General features: G+C 43.1%; 1 pseudogene; it reads right to left on the bottom strand.

Moving 5' to 3' along the window:
- Nucleotides 1-7,335: 7,335 nt before the first annotated feature.
- On the bottom strand, nucleotides 7,336-7,910 carry LOC136136013 (mediator of RNA polymerase II transcription subunit 6 pseudogene; annotated as a pseudogene).
- Nucleotides 7,911-22,356: the final 14,446 nt, after the last annotated feature.

Here is a 22,356-nt window from a genome sequence, read left to right as displayed (position 1 = left end):
AGTTGGGGGAAGGGGCTCACACTGATGTTAGAAAGATAAGCTGGGGCAAGACTAATGGTGTGCAGGCTTCAAGAGATGTTTGCACAATGTTGAGTGAATGAACTAACGAAGTTAAAAGGAATGGTGGTGACTCATTGGCAGCCATGAATCCCTTCTCGGTCAATGTCGGGGGGCTCCCTCACTGTTCCAAGTGCTCATTAGCAACTGGGCTGTTATACTGAAGCTTCTCCAATTGGCAACGTTTGCTTGGGCTCACAGCTCCCTCATAACTTTTGTGCTTCTGTGTCTACTAGCAGAATTCAATGACAATGTAAATGGAGGTCTAACTCATAAGCAAATGTTCTCCCACGTAAATCCGTCACACTTTTCTTTCACTAATAAAAATGGCCAACAGCTGTTGAATGTTTACTCAGCACCAAGCGCTTTTCTAAGTATCTTATATATTAAGTCATTTAATCTGCTCGTGCCTCCATGAGATGCTATTATCCCCACTTAATATATGAAGTAATTGAGTCTCAGAGTGATGAACTGGCCCCATGTAATCTAGCTGGTGGATAACTGACCTTTAACCATTAGGCAACACTGCCTCTCTCTGTCTCCCCATTCTTGTCTCTCCATGGCCCGTCTTGGATGAATTAACCTGCTTTTGTTTGCCTCCACCTACTAACAATTAATATTTGACATTCTGATTCTTCTCTTTCCCTGTTCCTCTTTTCCTCCCGTATGTCATGCTTTTCCCCGCGCCTTGGCCTCTCTTTCACTCTTTCTACGTTGACTTACTGGCTTTCCTACTTTTGGTGTCAGCCATAGATCATTATTTTAAGGGACTCTATCTCAACAGTGACCAAATGCTTACCAGCTGGATATAAAAACGCAGCCCCTACAGATCTGATAGCTAATCTACTCCCATGTTTAGGAAGGTGTACAGCAGCTTACATGTTCAAATATAAAAATATGAAATGTCGTTGGAGCCATGTAAGTTCCATTAAAGAGGGTCACAGCGATGCTGAGAATAACAGACTTTGAGAACAGAGTGTACAAAACACTCCCGTATCTTGTGCTGGTAGCATAATTTTCTGGATTACTGTTATTCTGACATTACCCACATCTGCCTTTATTAGCACATATTGTTCAGTATTGAAGCCTGAGCATGTTTTCCTAAATTTACCATTTCTGATCCTATGGTAGGAATAACTTTAGAGAGAGCTCGTGGCTGATCATCCAACAGTGGCTGGCTGGAATAAAGGCCATGAACTTTGCTCTGAGGCAAGCTTTGGAATTTTAGACAAATAAGTCTTGAGAGGAATTCTGGGATGATGGTGGGAGGGAGGAGGGGTGACAATGGGGCCATTTTCAAAATCATTACACTGGATTAAGTTAGACTTTTCCTATAAAGCGTCCTTGAGGTGCCCTAGCTCTCTTTTCTGGTAACTTTCTTGGATAGAAAATAAACAGAGGACTTTTGGCTCCTGACCACCGCTGCACCTACAGAAAGCAGCTTTTTAGAACTTGCGAGTGGCTGTGTATGTATGAGTGTGCGTGTTTGGCAGGAATTTTCTGAAGAGGCATGAAGCCCTACTTTAATTCCCATGGATGCTGCTTGTTCCTCAGAATGGAAAATGTTCTATTTTTGGCCACAAGAATATTTCTGAGGGAAAAAAAAAAATTAAACAAAGCATGGTAACAAGTTCATGTGTGTAGTTTTTGGAGTTTGAAGAAGTTTTGAGTTTAATGCATTTTGGAGTGGGGAAAGCAGCTTCTTGGAGGCACTGGTCTCTGAGTGATAAGAACCTCTCAATTTGGATTCCTGGGTTAGGACGGGAGGGTTCTGGGCAGCAGAGAGCCTGCATGGGTGGGTCCCAGCTGAAGCCGTGAAGGCTACAGCTTGGCCTTTGATTGTAGGCAGACTGGCTGGTGAGCAGAAAAATGCCTTTTGCACCTGAAAAAGGAAAACACTGAAAAAGGCATTGTCCGCCCATCATAAACCTATCTTGGATCACAAGATAACACTCACCCCAAAACGAGGCAACTGTGTTGGCACCCCTGCCTTAGTGATACAGTTGGCCACGAGCCTTTTAGGGGAAGGACGTCCAGGGGGCAGATTTCCAGCAGAGTCTGATCTCAAGGCAAATCCATGGTGGGGGGGCAGCTACATGGTGAACGAAAACTTTCTTGGCCTTTCCCCCAGCAGATACCTTTCCAGGAAACAGCTTTCTGCTGCCATAACCTCTTTGGCTGCTGTGTGACATCCTTGATATGAAAAGTGAGAAAGCAGACCAGCACGTCATCAACCAGCACCTCTTAAGGAGCATCGCCTGTTGAAGGCTGTCTTTTCACATGAGCCCAACAGCACAGCCCAAGGGGTCAATGGGAGGATCTTGAAGGAGAAGGGACCATTTTGCAGAAGTGGTTGGAGTGCCTGGCAGGAGTGATCAGAGAATCTGTAAAATCCTGGTTTGCCCTGGAAATGGAGCTGTGCCCTTTGGCTCTGATTAAGAAACACAGGCTTGTTTAGAGGGAGCCATGTAATCTGATGCCCTGAAGCGCAGCCTGGGGTTTTCTCTCCCCATTGTGCTGTTGAAATATTCTTGAATTCCAGTTGGTTGTTTCTTTCATCTGCTTTAAACCTAGCCCTTGGGTACAGATGCCCCCGTGCTTCTGGGTAACATTTAATTCTTGGTAGGAAGGGCTGTTCTTTTCTCATGAAGAGATTTGATATCTATTCGAGTTAGGAAATGAAGTGCTGGTGAGAAGACCTGTTATTACAAGTTCCTGAAGCAAAGTATTTCTGAGGAGCGCGGTTCTTGAAAGTAGCTCTGAGTCCATGCGATGCGTTGTGAGCTTGGGAATTTTTCTTCTTGACTGCAGTCTTTTGAAACATGTGCTCAAGCTTGTGGAACTTGCATTGTATTGGTTCAGAAATGTATACAGACGGTGAAGGGCAGGCACTTTTCCTTGGAGCCAGCTGGATTTCTTGTGCCTTTATGTTCATTTATTCAACACATAGGTACAAAGCACTTAGTACGTGCCACGCACGAGGGCAAACACAAGAGACACAGTCTCTGCCGATGTAGTGTTTATAGTCTGAGAGACAGACAGTACATAATATAGTCTCATCCTGAGAAGTGCTGTGAAGAAAAAGAACAGGGTACTGAGAGAGAGAATAATGGTAGATATGCTTTAGAAAGGGTAGGCAGGGATGACCTTTCTGGGAGGGTGACATTTAAGTTAATATCAAAGGAAGAAGCCAGTAACGTGAAGAAAGGAGGATGGGGATAGATTTTCAGGTGGAAGAAACAGCAAGTGCAAAGGCCCGAAGGTGAGAAAGTTAAGTATGTCTGAGGAAAGCAAATAATACCTGAGACGAGTGGGAGCAAAGTGAGTGAGGATGAGAAAGTCCTGAGATGAGTTTGGAGGGTTAGCCATTGGGCTGGATCACATGGCATCTTTAGGTCGAGAAAAGGAGCGTAAAATTTATCCTGAGTGTTGGAAAGCCACTGGGGAGCTTGAAGCAGGGGTGTGGCAGGATCTCTCTTACAGTTTTGAAAGAGCACCAGCTGCTGTGTGGAGAATGGATGAGGGTGAAGGCAAGAGTGGAAAAAAGGAGGTTCCAGAAGATTTAGAGAGTTCCCAGCAGAGCTAGGTTCTTCCACGTCCAGCCCCAAACCCTCTGTTGCTCTATGCAACCCATCCCGTTGACCTTTGATTTTACACTGTCAGTCTGGCTTACACCCTATGTTAAAAAAAAAGATTTTCAAAAACGTAAAATTTTGACTCTTAGGAAACATAAAAGGAACACAAATCAAAGACTTTATTTAACTCGTTAATTAATGAGGGAACCAATAAGGTGTTATGGGCTGCTCAAAAACTGTCTAAGAAGTGGGGATATTTACAGGCAAGTTAATAAAGAAATGTTAGAAGAAGATTACTGAGTTAGATATAAACTGGTTAATGCTCCACAGCCCATAAATCTTAAGGGTTATCTGTTCCATTGGACAGAGATTATTTGCATCTCCACCAGACAAAAATCTATATAAGATTTTCTTCATGAAGGCAGGGACCTTTAAGTCAATAGTAAATCGTAAGATGAACTGAGTGCATTCTCCTAGAAAAGGGGCCTTGGTGGCTTTGGAAAGATGTGCCACCCCCTCCTTTTTTGGGCCTTATTTCTAAGTTTGGGGTATTTTTATGACTATTTCTTAGAGCAGCAATCACTAGGTAAAATACCTTTGTTAAGATGTTTATAGAAAACCTAGGGAGAGAGAGCAAAATGAGTAAGGGATCAATTAAATGCAACCCCACCTTCCCCAGAATGAGCTGGAATTCAGTCATTTATCAGACATATATGGAGCCCTGACCATGGATACACAGAACCCCGGGTGAAGCTGTGGGAACGCAAAGCTTCACACAAAACAGTTCCTGCCCTGTGAACCTCATGGTCTAGACAGGGCGACAGACACATAAATGGATGCATTCCAATCCATCGAAATTAGGACCAAATAGGGACCTGGGGATTGTGTGGGCGCCAGAGAAGGGAGTGGGACCCTCACCCTGGGGAGTCAAGGGAACTTCCCAGAGAAGGTACATTTGAGCTGTGTCTTGAAAGATGGGACAGTGTTGCTGGGTTGAGAAGCAGGGAAAGCCATTCAGGCAGGATGTCAACTACCCACCTGAGAAATAGCGTGGATGCGTGTCAAGAGATTCACCTTTTTGGTTATGGCAGATTTAAAATTTTCTCCTCCATTCTCACTGCTAGTAGCAGAATTCTAAGATTCTGTGGGGCAGGGAGGGAAGGGGGGTGGAAAAGGGAAGGAGAAGTGGAGTCTCTTGGGCAAGCTTGCAAATTTTTCTTTAAATATTAGGTCAAATTCTCTATAAAAACCCTATTTTAAACTTTTGGAAAGACTTTGAAGTCCCAGAGAAGCAGGAAGTTAATTAGGGTGGCTTTGATATCTTAGGGTATGTTTTAACAGCTGCTTAAGACAGTTTAAACAATAAGAACTTATGTGGTTTGGGATGCGTCTCTGATAGTCAGCTCTAGCCAGAGTGAAATATCACTGCATCTGACAGCAAAAGCAGTTGGCTTTAATTTTAGAAAGAGTTCAAGCCAAAAAGTTCTCTAAAACCCAAGAGAGGAACTTCTAAAGAGGAAGGTTGCTCCTAGAGAATGTGTTTGGGGGTGAAAGATGAATTGAGTAGGGGACAAATAATCTTAACTTGGTTTTTGGAGGAGCCCAGGGGTTGTCCATTCCTGAATACTTCTCTTAAGGTGGATTTAACCAAGGCTCTTTGTTGGCACCTGCCATTTGTGAAGGAGTCTCCATGGGGTGGATTAGCATCTCTAAGGAACACTTGAATAACACAATGGGAGTCCAACCAATTTAAAATTTCTGGGGATTGTCAATGTGCTTCAATTAACACTTAATTTGTTTCCCTGGTGGACACTTTCAGCCTTCTTAATTATTTCCTCTGACTCTGTCCCTGACTGGATCTTCTCCACACTGGGGAAGAGCATGCTGAGGAGTCCTAGGACAAGCAGTAATGAGCTGCCTGTGGATCAGATTTCCAGAGATTCTGGGAAGGCCTGCTCTCGAGGCCCTATATGGACAGCAGGCCATGTTGCTGCTGTAGCTGCTGGTGATGATGGCGCTGGTGGTCCTGGTGGTAGTTGTGGTGGTGATGACATTAGCTAACATTTGAAAAGTAACGGTTATATGATAGGCACCCTGCTGAGCATTTTACACCCATTCTCAGGTGGTAGGTATTTCACTCCCATTTTACAGATGAAGAAACTGAGGCTCAGAGGCTTCAGTAACTTGCCCATTCATCCATCCATCCTCCTTCCTCTAGGTCTTTGGTTTCCATCAAGATCCCCACCTCCTAGCAATCTCAGCCTCTTTCCCCATAGGCAAAAATTGACTAAAAACATAGAAGTGGTTTGTAGAGAGCTACTTTTTTTTTTTTTTTTTTTTTGCGGTACGCGGGCCTCTCACTACTGTGGCCTCTCCCGTTGCAGAGCACAGGCTCCGGACACGCAGGCCCAGCGGCCATGGCTCATGGGCCCAGCAGCTCTGCGGCATGTGGGATCCTCCCGGACCGGGGCACAAACCCATGTCCCCTGCATCGGCAGGCAGACTCTCAACCACTGCGCCACCAGGGAAGCCCTAGAGAGCTACTTTTGGTGAATGGGCCAACAGCTAGCTGACAGATGACTGTATCATCCCAGTCAAAAGAAAAATTTATCTTCTCAAAAATATTGCCTTGGGCATCTTATACCAATCTTCCAAGGACTTCCATTTTCCACAGAATAAATACCAAATGTTTCTGCCTGGGCAGTACATGCCAGTCCACTCTTCATATCACTCTTCGTGGGAAGGGTTTGAGTACTTACTTGCTACTGCAGTTGGGGATCGTCTGTGAAGTATGTTGTTTGCTTCTCTAAAAACGTGCCACCACTACATCTTTTCTAAAGAAATGCTTGGATTCATTAATAAAATAAAATGAAATGAAAACAAAACTGCAGGAGACCACATTTTGACAGCACGTACACTCAGACTGAATGGTTGGAGAAAAGATTGGCATGGGTCCTTGCACAAAGATAACCTGACGGGTTTTATATGTTCATTTCTGGAGCAGCATCTGCGTGAAGTACTTCAAAACAGTTAGCTCTGTGAGTGAGGTGCATGTGTAGAGGAAGAAACTTGATACAATGTCCATGCACAGACAGCTAGCCTTCTGCAATAATGAACATTTCTTGATAAATTGTTGTCCTCAAACTGCTTAAATTTTTTTTGCAATATGTATGTATCTTCATATATGTATATATGTATATACTTTTTTTCCTCTATATACAAATACACAAGTGAGTGGGTGGGCTGCCCAAGTCCACTGGGGAAAAAGGTACAAAAGGTGCATAAGGAAAGTTCAGTTAGAAAGCATGAAGGGAGTAACTGTCTTTCTTAAATAACAGGCACTTTCCATTCAGAGAAGAGGACTACGACAAGGTGTTCTCGTGTTGAACACATCTGCCATGAATAGGAGGGAGGTACGAAAACAAGGAAGGAGATGGGACTTCCTTGGTGGCACAGTGGATAGGACTTCATGCTCCCAATGCAGGAGGTCCGGGTTCCATACCTGGTCAGGGAACTAGATCCCACATGCATGCCGCAACTAAGAATTTGCATGCCGCCACTAAGGGCCCACGTGCCACAACTAGGGAGTCAGCGATCCGCAACTAAGAAGCCCTGGAGCTGCAACTAAGGAGCCTGCCTGCCACAACTAAGACACGGTGCAAATAAATAAATATTAAAAAAAAAAAGGGGAAGAGAAGACACATCAGCTTCTCTTTTGTCCTGCACTCACGGGCATCTTGCTTGTTCTCAGGGAGCCTTTTGTGCTCACTGTCTGTGGGATGTTCTTTGGGGTATCCACCTTCGATTTTACACCTTTGATGGTAGGTTCTGACTCCTTCTCTGTCCCGACTACTGGGATAGGTTTTTCTCTAGATCTTGGCTGCACAAATTTGGGTGGAAAATTTTGTCTAAGTTCCACATGTTGTCTCTGGAAAATAGAGCTTGTTCTTCTTTTCGTTGGATTTAGGTTTGGCTTTATCTCTTTTTTTTTAAGCAGTCCTTGAAGTGCCATCAATAACTTACAGATGGATGATACTGACAGTATGACATGGCTCCATCAAAAGCAGACTGAATTCTGCCCACTGCAGTGAGCATATTGGAGTTCACAGCTGATCCCAAGTCTCTTGCCTGCGAGCTCATGCCAGCTGTAACTTGTTAGCAATCAGCTAGTGGGATGATGTGGGTAGGGGGCTGCCCCTGCTGCTTCCAGGAGCTGAAAAGAATAGGCTCTTGGGCATGCAAAAGGATGTTCCATCTTTCCCACGTCAATCGTCTCATTTAAGAATTCTGGTGTTTCCAAATTTCCAACAGATATTAATCTTCAGGATTCAGAGATGAGAAACCAGAATTCCCAGGAATTTTTAGGAATTCCCCAAATCCTAAGTGATTCTTAAAGTACTTCAACGTTCTTCACATTCTTTACTTATGATCATGAATACCTAAGAAAATGTATTTAATAAATAAGAAACATTAGGTTTAGTAGTATTTGCAAGGAACTATAGCCTATAGTAAACATTCAAATGCTTGAAAATGCCAGGAAATATTATTAGGTAGTATTTAAATAATGTAACATTGGATGTCCCAGCAAGTTTAATAGCACAATAGAATCTCATGTTGAAACTGCCAATTTAAGAACTACTTTACTTGCAAAACTTTTTAGTTTTTAGTATACTCATAGAATTTTTAATAAAGTATATATGCATATAAATTTATTACTGTTACCTTCTTCCCCAAAACAACTCACCATTGACAGCTAACAGGACAATGAACACACACTTATAACATGGCAACAGCTACAAAGAAAGATCAGCTAACTGGATGGGGACAGTTTCCCTCCAACATGAAGCTGGTCCACTTTCCTGAAATGTTGGCCTCAACCCTTGGCTGCTTGTGTCAGCTGTTTGCTCTTGCTTTCTACTTGATGTCAGTGGATTCCTTCAAACGTCTCTTAGTTGATTATTAGGCTTTAGTTTTCTCAATGTAATTGTAATATTTTCCCCATTTTCTCAATTTCTTGACCAACTTTTGTTGGGGTTTGGGATTCAGAAAAAACATAGTGATTTCTAGAGATATGCTGGGAAGAAATTCCCTCATGGAAACACTGAAGTTTTCCAATGTTAGTTTCTCTATTCTGTCCACTTCTTTATTATATGTCCAGTCTTGGAAGGGATCATTCTTTCTGGGAGCAATCCAGGACACCACCACTCTTCAAAATGGGGACTGCAAAGTGGGAACTGTCAACTCAAAAATCTCCAGTAGCCGATCTTGGATATTCACCCTTGCCATTACTCAATTGTGTTTGTGGGGTCTTCCTCCAGTCAAAATGTAAAAGCTGAACCACAACAGGCAGGGGAACTTCATAACTGGAATGGGTTAGTGTATAGCATCCATCTGGAAGCCCTGTGGGTCTTTGATGAAAATGGCTACATTCAAGCTGTGTTGAAAACCTTGATGTTGGTTAGCTCATTTTTCATGGACTATAGAATAAAGATATGGTGAAGAGTAAGAGTGTCAGACCACCTGAGATGAAATCCTGGCCGCAACTAGTTGTGGGACGCTGAGCAGTTTGCTTAACTTCTCTAGACCTCAGTTTTCTTGTCTGTATCAACCTCACAGATCTTTGGGTATATAAGGATTTAATGAGATAAACGTTACAGGCGGTGTCAAGATGAAATGAGACAATGCCCTGGCACATGCTAACTATGAACTCAGAGGACCCTGCTGTTGTGTTTTGTTTTGTTTTTTCCGGGAAAGAGCACATGCGGTTACTGAGAACACATCTTGCCAGCACTTCCATTCATTATCCAGAGGTCTAGGTGCCCGCGGCGAGGAGACAGGCAGGGCTGGTTATGGTTCAGAGCCCTGCGGTCTTTCTCGGCTCTGTACATTTCTCCAGTGTCGTTGCTATGCTCAGGCTGAAGCCCTCAAACCAAGTCCAAAAAATGGTGCTGGGAAAGGATCTTACGTCTGCTAACTCTTCATCTTGACCCATTATAAGACTTCCAGGGGCAGTATCGGACTTAAGCATTGTTATGAAGGCACCAGCAGGGGACGGGCTGAAGAGATCAAAGTCTGGGCAGCCTTGAGGCCAATTAGAGAGCAACGCATGCCCCGGCGCCCAGGGCAGACCACTGGGGTCTTCTGCCCATGCTCTTCTTGCATATTTTAGGCTGTTGGTACAGGTTTTATAAGAGAAAGGGCCACCTGGGAAGAGTTTGTCTTTCTGAATTTATCTTAAAAAGATATAGGACTCTCAGATATGGTCACAGAATCTGATGTCAGAGCCCCCTGAGTAGTTTGCTATGGGGCAGTCAGTAAACAGTTTGCACAGGCGTATAGTAGAAGGTTCTAGGTTAAGAGTATTAGTGTAGACTTTAGCATATCTAAGTTTAAAAAACACTTTCTTCTTTTACTAGCTGTGTGACTGAATGAGTTACTTATTATCTCTCAGGTTCTGTTTCCTTGGTTATAAAATGGGGATAATAATTGTACCTACCTCATGAGGTTATTCTGAGGATTATACAAAATACGTTAAGAGCTCTCAAGACAGATCCTGGAACACAGTAAACCCTCCAGAAATATTAGCTTTTTAAAATTATTACAGTTGAGTCAAGGAAGTGTACAAATCCTCCTTGACATACACAAATGTTGCATTCCTGAATGGATCAAAAGGAATTTTCTCATAAAAAATATGGTAAAGCAGGGAGTGAGATGGGCTTAGTCACCCTTTGGGACATAGTTTTCTACTGTCCTGGCCCATATTCATTCACACAGCGTGGTGTTCTGGACGTGGGCAGCAGGAGCGGTGGACTGGGGTGAATGAGAAGTAGGGAGGAGTAGAAGGACCCTCTGAGTAGGATGTGGATGAGGGAGCTGTAGGTGGTGGGATGCCTTCTCAGCACCCCCGGAGGTTGATGGCTGGGCAATCTCCTTCAGCCTTTTCTTGTCAGTTCTTTAAATTATTCCAATCCTGGTCTAGTCAAGATCGTTAAAAGAGACTCTTGAGTGGTGGTTCATGAATAAGGCTTTTAAACAGCACCCCAATTCACCACCTGCAATGCCTTGTTAGCAAAAAATGTCTTTGAAAAGACCCAGTTTATCAGCAGTTGATCAAATCAGTACCAGCGATGAGACCTCAGGGAATGCAAACATCACCTTTCTCAAGGGCTAGATGGAACATTATTCTTCAAGGATGTGCTGACCAGATTCTGGAAGAGATGGAGAATCCCCAAAAACCTCATTTTCTGACCCATCCTTACATTTCTGATCCATTAGCTTTTAAAATGAAATCAAAAGAAATGTGACACTAGAAGCTTCCAGGGCCTTTTTCTCAGACTACATCATGAACACTGCTGAGCTGTTCCCACCACTCGAAGAACGTGCAATCAGTGGTCTCTGGCTATAGACAGCTCTTAGGATGTCTTCCCAGATCCTGATGGACTGCCACTCCCAGAGGGAGGGATGGATTCCCAGCACCCATGTATATCGTATGACCTCCCCCTTCCTGGAATGATTTCTGATTTGGTGCTTGCATGATAATAGTAAAGTTCACAGTAATAATAGTAGCTATTTTGAGTGCCTTCTCTGTGTCAGGCACATCACTAGATACTTAACATTATTTCCTTTAAACCTCAAAACCAGTTAAGTATCAATATCCCTAGTTCACAGATGAGGATAGCGGCTTGGAGAGGATCATTCTTTTCCTGCTAAAAATCAATGGAATTGAGGTTGAAACCTTGGGCCGTTTGACTCCAAGCCCTTTCCTTTTGACTGCTAAACAGTGGCTTAAATGGATATGGCCATAGCATCAACTCATTTTCAATGATCAGAGCAACATGTAGATGTGTGAGCTGGGTGACCCTCTTCTTGACACCAGCTGTGCCCTGACAGTTTATGCTGATTATAAATCTCTCTTGGTTCTCTTTCTAAGACAGATATTACACCCTTATTTTGGTCTCCTGTCTGCAGCACTGTCAGCTCCTGCCTTGGGTTTATGATAGATGTTTTTCAGCTGGCATTATAAACTTGTCATTATTGGTTGAGAATTGACCCTGGAATCAGATTCAAACCACATTCTTACTACTTACTAGGTCTGTGACCCTAGGAAGTGGCTTAATTTCTCTCAGCTCTTGCATCTATAAAGTGGGGGCAGTAACAGCACCTAACTCATAGGACTATCTCGAAAAGGAAATAAGGTAGAGTGCTTTGGAGAGCAAATGCTTCATAGACTTGTGGTTGCCAAGAGGGAGGGAGGTGGGGGGTGGATTGGGAGTTTGGGATGAGCAGATGCAAACTATTATATGTAGGATGGATAAACAACAAGGTCCTACTGTATAGCACAGGGAACTATATTCAATATCCTGTGATAAACCATAATGGAAAAGAATTTTAAAAAAGAATATGTGTGTGTGTGTGTGTGTGTGTGTATAACTGAATCACTTTGCTGTACAGCAGAAATTAACACAACATACTTCAAACATACTTCAATAAAATAAAAATTTAAAAACCTCTATCAAATAAAAAACAAAACAAAACAAAGAAAGAGCAAATGGCTCATGTTAGGTGCTTAATAGAATTATTCAAACTTGGGAGCATTCCCTGGATATTACTTATAACTAACAAGTTTACACACTGCACATTACAATCTCTCATTCCCTGCCTTGGTTTGATTTTTAGACAAATATTTATCGAGTGTTTACCATATGCACACACTGTACTGAGGGTCATGGACACAGAGAAGAATAAAACACCGCTGTGGCTGCCCTCAGGAAATGGATGGTGTGGTGGGGTAGACAGACTATAAACATACCTGCAGCGTCACGTGCTGAGAATGCAGGGTTCATGAGGAGCCTGGCAGAGAGGAGCATGGTTAACCTGGCTGTACAAGAAAGGAAAAGCAGGGCTTCCCTGGTGGCGCAGGGGTTGAGAGTCTGCCTCCTGATGCAGGGGACACGCGTTCGTGCCCCGGTCTGGGAAGATCCCACATGCCGCAGAGCGGCTTGGCCCGTGAGCCATGGCCGCTGAGCCTGTGCGTCCGGAGCCTGTGCTCCGCAACGGGAGAGATCACAACAGTAAAAAATCCGCGTACCGCAAAAAAAAAAAAAAAAAAAAAAAAAGGAAGAGCAAGAGTTAGTTACACGTTCCACACAGAGAAGTAAAAGCACACGGAGGTGGGAAATGACAATATGAGTGTTTTTTTTAAAAAATTATTTTATTGAGTATAGTTGATTTACAAAGTTGTGTTAATTTCTATTGTATAGCAAAGTAATTCAGTTATACATATATATACATTCTTTTTCATATTCTTTTCCATTATGGTTTATGACAAGATATTGAATATAGCTCCCTGTGGTATACGATACGAACTTGTTGCTTGTCCATCCCATGTATACTAGTTTGCATCTGCTAATCCCAAACACCCAGTCCCTCCCCGCCATGAGTGATTTTTTGATGTTAGAATATATATTTTAAGCTAGGAAATGAGGCTGGAGACCAATGTGAAGGCATGGACTCTATTCTGTAGGTCATTTAATAGGGAAATTGCAGGGTGGAGGGTGGGTTTAAGAGGAGTAGGGCAGAGGTCAGGACTGGAGCAGGGAAATTAGGTGGGAGGAAGAGACAAAATGGCCCAGACTAAAGTGGTCAAGGTAGGATGGAAAGGAAGGGAGGAATTAAAAAAATATTCAGAAGGTGAGATTGCAGGACCCGTAATTTAATGGAAATGGAGAGTGGGAGGGAAAGGAGTCTTGGACGATTACCCTTCACTGTGGTAAATCCTGAGTGAATGCACTCCCTCCGCTGGGAGTTTTCTTTCTAGAGGGTAATTCTTTTCCCATGCTTTCAGAAGGATCAATTAGACAATCGTATATGCTTCTAATGTCCAGTAGAGAAACTACCTGAGGAATTGAAGCCAGTTCTAAGCAATCAACTTAAAAAAGTCAGCAGAGAGATGATAGCACTTAGCGTCTCTGCATCTCAGTTTCCCAATCTGTAAAAGCAGGGCTTGCTTCATTGGATTGACATAAGGATTAAATGAGCCAAAGCTTTCATAACAGTGTCTGCCATCAAGCAAGCGCTCAAAACATGTGAGCTGTGGTTAATATTGTTGTTGTGACCATGATTCATTTTATAGCACAGCCTCCTGAATCTCACTACCTAGGTTCAAATCCAAGCTCTGTGCAAAATTGATTAAAACATTACTTAACCTCATTAAGTCTCAGTTTCTATTATGGGAACATTAATAGATGGTAATACAAAAAGTGCCTATCTCATAGGCTTGTGTGCAGATTGAATGATAGACTGTATATTTGATATGTAGCATGGGTCCTGGCATATAGAAAGAAGTCAGGAAATGTAAGCTACTGCTGTATTTCTTGGTGTGTGCTAGGCATTTCTGTGTATGCGCTGTAATTTCATTTTCCCTGTATCCAGTTCAATAGGTAGGTGACATGATCCCCACCTTACAGATAAGAAAATTGACACATGGGGAGGTTAAATACTTCGTCCAAATTCATATACTGCTGTAGCTGAGCTGATATATGCTATTCTATTAGAACACCTTGATACTTTTAGAATCTTTAGGAAGTTCCTTTAGGCCCATAGCAAAAGGAGTTTTCAGTTGCACCCAGTTCATGTCTATATTGATTTCTACCAGAAGGGAATTAGAATCATCATGAAAAGTTAGAGCTCGAAGTAACTTTATTGAGTATCTGGAAAGGTGAATTGCAATCCTGTGTTAGTCCCCCTATCTGTTGTTAAAAGTAAAACAAAATAAACAACAACAACAAAAATCCAATATATAAAACTTAGGGCAAAAGCCAATATGAAAAACAGGTACTTGTGGATCTCTGTTGCCGGGAGGAGAGGTGAGGAGGTCAAGCCTTTGCCCTCACCTTTTCTAAAGGGCTCCACAAAGCTCCAAGGAACACACTTTGAAAACCACTGGTCAGAAAACTCCTTCTTTGGCTGATGAGGAAACCGAGGGTAAAGGAGTAACATGATTTTTCAATGCCAGACACCAAAGACTCACTGAATCCAAAGTTAGCAATTCCTCCTGTGGTTGTCCCAGCTGCTTAGTCACTGGTGTTGCCCCCATGTTCTCCACAGCCACTGGCCCCCCGCCCCCCAGTATACTCTGCAGGGCCATGACGAAGTTTCCCAGCAACTTCTTTGTCGGTGAAAGCCTACGTTAATGTTCAGAGTAGTGATACTTCCTTTCTATTTTATATTTTTCTGTGCTTTCCAAATCTTCTATAATAAATATGTATTACTTTTATAATCAAAAAGAAAAAATTCTAAAATGTAAAGTTGGTTGACAGGAAAGAGGTGATTTGTATGCCAACCAGCAAGTAATCCCAAGTTTGTGGACTTCTCTTGTCTTTTGTTTTCTCTGAGTGACTTACTGCAATGACTTTGGATTGGGTCTGGGTCGGGGGTGGTTGTCCCAAAGAGATATGGCGCTATTCTGTGAAGGTGAGCTTGCTTTCTATTTGTTTATTTTTAATGCTGCCCCAAATAAGGCCAAGCATTAGACACCTTCCTTCATCTGTCTCCAATCCATCCCTCTAACATCATGCCCCTTAATTCTAGCCCCAAATGGCTAATTGCCCAGCAAAACCAAGCCATTCCTGCCTCTTTGTTTTTGTGCACATAATTCCCTCTGTCTACAAAAACCTTTTTCCTCTCTCTCTGCTTATCAAGGTACTGCTATTAACTTTCAAAGGCTTAAAAATATCACATCCACTTCACTCATTCACTGATTTATTCATCCAACAACAAATATTTATTAAGTGCCTCCATATACTAGGAACTGACTCTTCTAGGCCCTGGGGCTAGGATGGCGAACAAAGTAGACATGATCTCTGCAATTACAAAAATTAATCGTCAGTGACAGACAGATATTGAACAATTAAACATATGAATTCACACACCTATCTATCTACCCATCCATCCATCCATCCATCCACCCATCTGATTTCAAAAGGTGATAGGCGCTTTGAAAGAGAATACCAAGACGGTCCTATTTTAGAATGAGCGGTCAGAAAGCCTCTTTGGAGAAGTTACCTTTAAGCTGATACCCAAAGGATAATGTAGAAGTTTTGGGAATGGTAAAGGAAGAGCATCTTAGGCAGAGGAGACCCTCAGTTAAAAGAGTTGGAATAACTTAAGGAAGCCTAGTGAGGCTGGAGCAGAATGAATGACCCAGGACCACCCAACATACGATCTTACTTTCATATTTTGTTTATTATGTCTTCCTCCCCTAGAGTGTAAACTTCATGAAGGAAGGTGTTTTTGTCTGATTTGTTCACTTCTTTATCCCTAGTGCTTAAAACAGTGCTTATATGTAGTTGGCACTCAAAAAATATGTTTGAGTGGATGAATAGAGGACAGCAAAAGGAAACTAGAGAGGTAGGCAAGGATGAAATAATATAGGGCCAGTGGGATAAGATAGGTACTTGGATTTTATTCTACTTGAAGTAGCAAGTAACAGCTACTTTAACACAAGAATTATATGATCCAATATATGCTTTTAAAGGCTTACTCTGACTTGAGTGGAAAAAGAAGTAGAGGTCAGCAAATGGAGAATCAAATTAACTTAAAGAGCTATTGCAGTAACTTGGTAGGAGGGATCATGATGCTGGCACAGTATAGATAGAAAAGGGTGAATTTATGATATATTTTAGAGGTAGGAATAATAGCTTGCTGATGGATTTTGTGGCGGACGCTTCAGATTGATTTCCCAATCCATTCTCCCCTTCTTTCTTACTAATATAATGCTATATAATACAAACTATATAACATTTATAATGTAAATGTTGTTTGGGGTGACAATGGGCCTAACATAAAAAATAAATCTATATTTGCCAGCTTCTCTTGCAGCTGAGGGTGGCCATGTGATATAGTTCTAGTCAAAAAGATGCAAGAAGAAATTTCTGGGCAGGGAGTCTGGGAAAGCTCTTTAAAAGGAAATGAATTCAATCGCCGAATGACATTTTCCCTTTGCCCTCCCTCTTCCTGCTGCACGGATGGCAGATTCTGAGGTGGAGCCGTAATCTTGGAGGGCGGGGAGGGGTGTGTGTGGGGGGGTGGGGTGTGTGTCTGGGGGAGGCGGGGTGGGGGCCGGGCAACAAGATGAGGATGAAGTTACCCACGAAAGAAACAGGAAGAGAGGAGCCCGATTTCTGATGACGTTCAGAGCTGCCATCACACCCTGGACTGCCAATTTTTGGACTTTTTTCTGAAAAATATAATGAAATTCCTATTTGGTTAAATCATTGCAAGTTAAATATTATTTACACATTACTAAATTTTTATAAATTCCTAAATTTCTAACTGATTCAGTTTGGATGTAGGGGAAGCAAGAGAGGAGAATCAAAGATGATTTTAATCTGTGTTTTTGTTTCCCTGAACAGCTATTTAAATGGAAAACTGGGTGAAGAACAGAATTTAAATGGAGGTGGTGTTTATCAGTATGTGCATGTGTGTGTGTGTGTGTGTGTGAGTGTGTGTGTGTGTGTGTGTGTGTGTGAGAGAGAGAGAGAGAGAGGGAGAGAGAGAGAGAGAGAGTGACAGGGAGATGGAATCCAAGACTTCAGTTTGGATATGTAAAGCTTGAGATGTCTGTAAAACGTCGACGTGGTGCTGTGAACCAAATAGTTGATTATACAAACCTGTTGTTCAGAGAAGGGTCTGGGGATAGAGATAGAAATCTGGCAGTTGTCAGCATAGAGGTAATATTTAAAGTCATGTAAATGGCTGAGATTTCCCAGAGCAGGAAAGTATAAAGATGGAAGGGAAAAAGACCCATTGCTAAACCCAGAGCATGTCAACATTTAGAGGCAAGGAAGGGAACACTTGCTGTAAAAAAGACTGAGAAGGAATAGCCAGTGGGAAGAACAAGGAGGGCAAAGCATTGTCAACAAAGTGGGCTTCCTGGGCCCATCTCCCTTCTGCACAGCACAGTGGTGTCCTGTACCACCCATTTGGCACTTTAAATATCTTGCATTGGGATGTTGTTTCTCTTTCTGTGTGTAGGCTGCTTTCCCTCTGTCATGAGATCTATCCTCCAAGGACTGGAGTCATGTCTGCCTCCGGAATTCCCCATACCAGGCCTGGCACTTGACTTTGAGGGGATGCTCCAAAACGCCTGGCAGTGTTGATCTGTGCCCACTGGGGTCAGGGAGAAAAAAGAGGGTGTTTAGAAAAAGGAATCTAGTTTGAAAAAATGAAAAATTGGAAACTTTGCTCTATCCCACGTAGAAAGGCTCATTGAGCAGCAGAATGAGATTCATTATCTGACCAGAAGGAAGCCTTTTTAAGAGTAATTTCAGAGCACAGGTTGGTTGTCGGTCAAGCAAGCACCTTGGAAAAGCCAGACAGATTAAAGCAAAGACTGTGCAGAATCCAAGAATTCCACTGAAGCAGGGTTCAGATGGAGAGGGTAGCTTTGACTAGAAACCCAAAGGCTTATATCAGAAGCTGAGCAGGAAAGGACAGCATGTTCTTAAAACTGGAATGATCTCATGGTGGAAGCTGGGGTGAAATAAAGAGGAAGGAACCGTGAAACCCTGGCTACACGCTGACCCACAGCTGTGGCATTGGTCGATTCTCGAGATTTCCTACAGTGGCCTTTGGCATGAAGTACTGATGTCCTGCTATAGAAGCCTAGTGTGTGTGGGAGAGCTGTAGCCCTGAGCTAGAAGGCCACATTCCCGGTCATCCATTCACTCATATTTGATATGCAATTACTATATGCCAAATCCTGGGGATATGGTAGTACAAAAGACAAAAAATATACCTAAATTCATGAAACTCGTATTCCGGTGGGGGTGGTTTGTGTGTATGAGAGAACAATAAATAGAAACAATTAACAAGATAAATTCATATAGTGATAAGAGCTATGAAAAAAATCAGACATTGATATGCTGGAGCTAGAGCTACCCAGTATGATCTCTGAGCTTCTTAAAATGCAGAATCTCAGAAGGCACCCCAGACCTACCGTATCCGAATCTGTATTTTAACAAGATCCCACGTCCCACTCCTTCCAGGATTCCTATGCATGTTAATGTTTGAAAAGCACTGTGCTAGGGAGTGTTTGGAAACGGGGATCCTTTAGGTTGGGTGGTTTTGGAAGGCTTCTCTGTGGAGGTGACATCTGAGCTGAGACCTAGGTGAAGAGAAGCCATCCATGTAAAGATCTGGGAGCAGAGCATTCCAGGCTGTGGGAATGGAAAGTTCAAGGAGCTGTGTGGTAATCAGCTTCTTACGTTCAAAAACCAAAAAGATCTATTTCCTAATCATGGACTCTTCTCATCTCCCCTTACCTGGCTGGTCCTTATCCAGATGTCAGACCTCAGTCTAAACCTTACTTCTTCTTGGAGGTTTCCCTGACCTCCAAACACTCTTCCCATACAATCCCACCCTTACCCTATCCTGATCCTGTGTGAGAGTGGTCTGATTATTTATCTCCCCAACGGGGCTGCCATCTTGGCACTGAACAGGTGCTGTGTAATTTTGTTTAATGACTATCTGAATGGAAGCGAGAAGCCCAGAAACACGGAAGAGGCAGGTTATAAGAGCAGTCAGACCACAGTTTTGCTGCGGAGCAAGGTCAGTCACTCTTGAAACCTTCTGGCTTTTGCTTGGGGAGATGGCCCCCACCCCACGGTTTGTGCCACCAGTCCTCATACATTTCCTTCCTCTTAACCCTCATTGCTCTGTGATCCGTGCTCAGACCCTCCCTAAATACTTCTTTTGAGTCAGGGATTCAGGGTCCAGCAGAGGATATGAACTATTAGAAATGACATGCAAAAGAATAAACTACAAGGCAACGTGCTTGATGGCAATTACATAGTTGAGAACAAGTGACGGTTGGAGATCAGAGAGGGGCTTGGCACTAAATTCAGGAGGGATTTAGGAAGTTCCACTTGAGCTGGCTATTAAGAGAGGAAGAAGACATTTTTTTCAAGCTTAAAAAGGTAGTGAGTAGGTAGTGGTCATTGGATGGTAATGGTAGGGGAGGGGCAGTGATGGTGATGGTGGGGAGATTGTTTTTTTTTTTGTTTTGTTTTGTTTTTTGCGGTACGCAGGCCTCTCACTGTTGTGGCCTCTCCCGTTGCGGAGCACAGGCTCCGGACACGCAGGCTCAGCAGCCATGGCTCACGGGCCCAGCCGCTCCGCAGCAAGTGGGATCTTCCCGGACCGGGGCACAAACCCGCGTCCCCTGCATCGGCAGGCGGACTCTCAACCACTGCGCCACCAGGGAAGCCCGGGAGGTTGGTTTTGAATGGAAATGGTGGTGGGTGATGGTGGTGGTGGTGAAAATGGTGCTGGTAGTAGTGGTGAGGTGTCTATGGTGATGGTAGTGGTCATGGTTAGTGCAGTATATTCTAGACAGAGACCTCAGCACGCCCGCCAGCATGAGGTCATGAAAGATCTCACTAAGTCCCCAAACCTGGAGAAGTTCACTTGGTTGGAAGGCTGCAGATAAGACAGATTGGCAGATGGGAGCCAGAGATAAGGGGGTCATGGGCCAAGACATGGGCCAAACCTTTTGTTAAAAGTTTAAGTAGATGATGGATTTGGTTAGCTTTAGTTTGTGGGAAGAGACCTGGCAATACTGTAGGGGGGTGAGATCTCCAGTCATAACCGCCTCTCACTTTTATAATTATCTAAACCAAAAGGAAAGGGTTTAAAGGAGGCATGGAACATGTACAAATCTACTTCTCCTTATATCCAGCATCCTAGAGGAGGAAAGAATGTCCCCTTTCAGGAAGGATACTGAGATCACTCAAGAAAGATGCTTAGTGATCTCATTCGTGTAATTGCGTTCATGTACTCAGTCACTAATTCATTACTCAAAATATTTTTATCAAGTGCTTGCAAAGTTCAACGCCTAGGATATTATGGTCCAAATGAACAATAAGCTACCTTCCCAGCCCTCAGGCAGCTTACAATCTAGTGGATACACAAGAGGTAGGGCTCTGGGGACCACACAGAGCTGAGAAGTCCCGTGTGCTGCCCCTGACTTTGCAGACGGGGACTTGTTCATTCACCACTTTCTTCCTGTCTTTACTGTGGTCATAGAACTCTGATGGAGAACGCAAGTACATAAAATCGTTCTTGCTCTAAGGAACAAGAAGTTTACAATCCAGGGAGGAAACTTCTCCAGACCTCTTCCCTCTTCATCTGTATTATTTATGTGTCTGTATATGGATGAGTGTGGAAGGGTTAACCTGATGATTTTTAAGGTCCCTTACAAATTTAATATTTTATGACAAAAAGATCCAAGATTTATAGAGAGTGCTTGGGTTATAAATAAACCCAAGGTTGGTGCTAAATTTGCTAGATGCTCTAAAAATTAATTACAGACACTCCCACTCACCCCTCATATACACAGAGTAAGTAATCTAGGGTTCTTGTAAAAGGCTTGTGGTAGATTTGTGAGGGGTTGTCAGTCGGCCTTCAAACCCAAGGGCAGGGCATGGGACGATCCAAGGGAATTTCAGGACCCTGGAGGGCGTGACGGGGGACGTAGTCACATCATGAAAGAGCTAGTGATCTCTCTTCATGTTGGGGAATGTGGTTTGAGTGGCTGTGGGAACTTAAACTTTCTGACTTTCTGTGTAACCAAAATCTCAACCCCCAAGTGTGTCGAAGTGACTTTCCTGACACAGCACATGTAGCCTGGCTCTCTCCTGATGTCTGTTTTTCTTGCTCTTAGAAGAAGAAACGGCCTAAATAATCCTCATGGGCCAACAGTTGAAAAAATATTTGTTTTGGTTTTGCCGAGCGCTTTCCCTGTTAAAACGTGAATATTTTGAGGGGAAGGGAGATCCCCATTGTGTGGGTTTGATTCATTTATGCTTAACAGATCAATTGTTTCGAGGGGAGACTTTATGTCCAAGAGGCTATAGAAAGCTTTACTGCCCCTTTCCTTTCAAACAGGAAGTTGCATTTTGCCAAAAGTAAACAAATGTGAACCCGGGAAGGTTTGTTTAGTTTCTGACGCTGACTTTAGGACCTGAGAATGGAGTCTGTGCTTGGCAAAAACGCCTTCTCTGAGCTCTATCTGGGCCAAAATGTTCTCTGCTCAGGACCTGGCCTTTGCGCTCTGGTAAACATCCTCCTCTCACCAGCCCCCAGAAATTCACTGCCAAAGTCCCTCAGCAGCTTTGCTTACTTATCAGGGACATTCTAAAGCTGAGGGCAACTTGGAAACCAATTTTCAGCGGGACACAGCTTTCTGAAGGGGGGCTACTTTATAAAAATGGCCTGAGGCTTAGAAATCTCAGAGGACGTGAATGCAGTTGATATTCTAGGTGTTTAGGCATGGGCTAGTGCCTCTGGGTGAAGAAGCTTCTAAAAGAGTGACAGTTTCCACTCAGCTAACATGGTAGTACTAAGCACTGTGTAGGACTGAGTTTCTATAATCCTCACACAAGTCCTAGGAGAAAGGCACTGTCATTACCTGCAATTTACAGATGAGAGAAGTAAGACTTAGAAAAGGTAAGAAAAAACACAGCTGGTCAATTTACGGGGAGCCTCTAGTCTCTCTGTCTTCTGGTTTGGAGATTTTAAATAGTTTATGATCAATATCTGAACTCCAGGAAGTTACAAAATATTTAGAAGAGATCAGCACAATTCAGGTAAAGAGTAATGTGAGACAGTTTACTACTGCAGGACAAAGAACTGAGAAGTAGCATTTAAAGCTTTTAATGAATAA

The sequence above is a fragment of the Phocoena phocoena genome, chromosome 16 (genome assembly GCF_963924675.1).
Source record: "Phocoena phocoena chromosome 16, mPhoPho1.1, whole genome shotgun sequence".
Lineage (NCBI taxonomy): Eukaryota > Metazoa > Chordata > Mammalia > Artiodactyla > Phocoenidae > Phocoena > Phocoena phocoena.
Note: the sequence above shows the minus strand (reverse complement) of the source record. Positions and strands in the feature narration are given on the sequence as shown.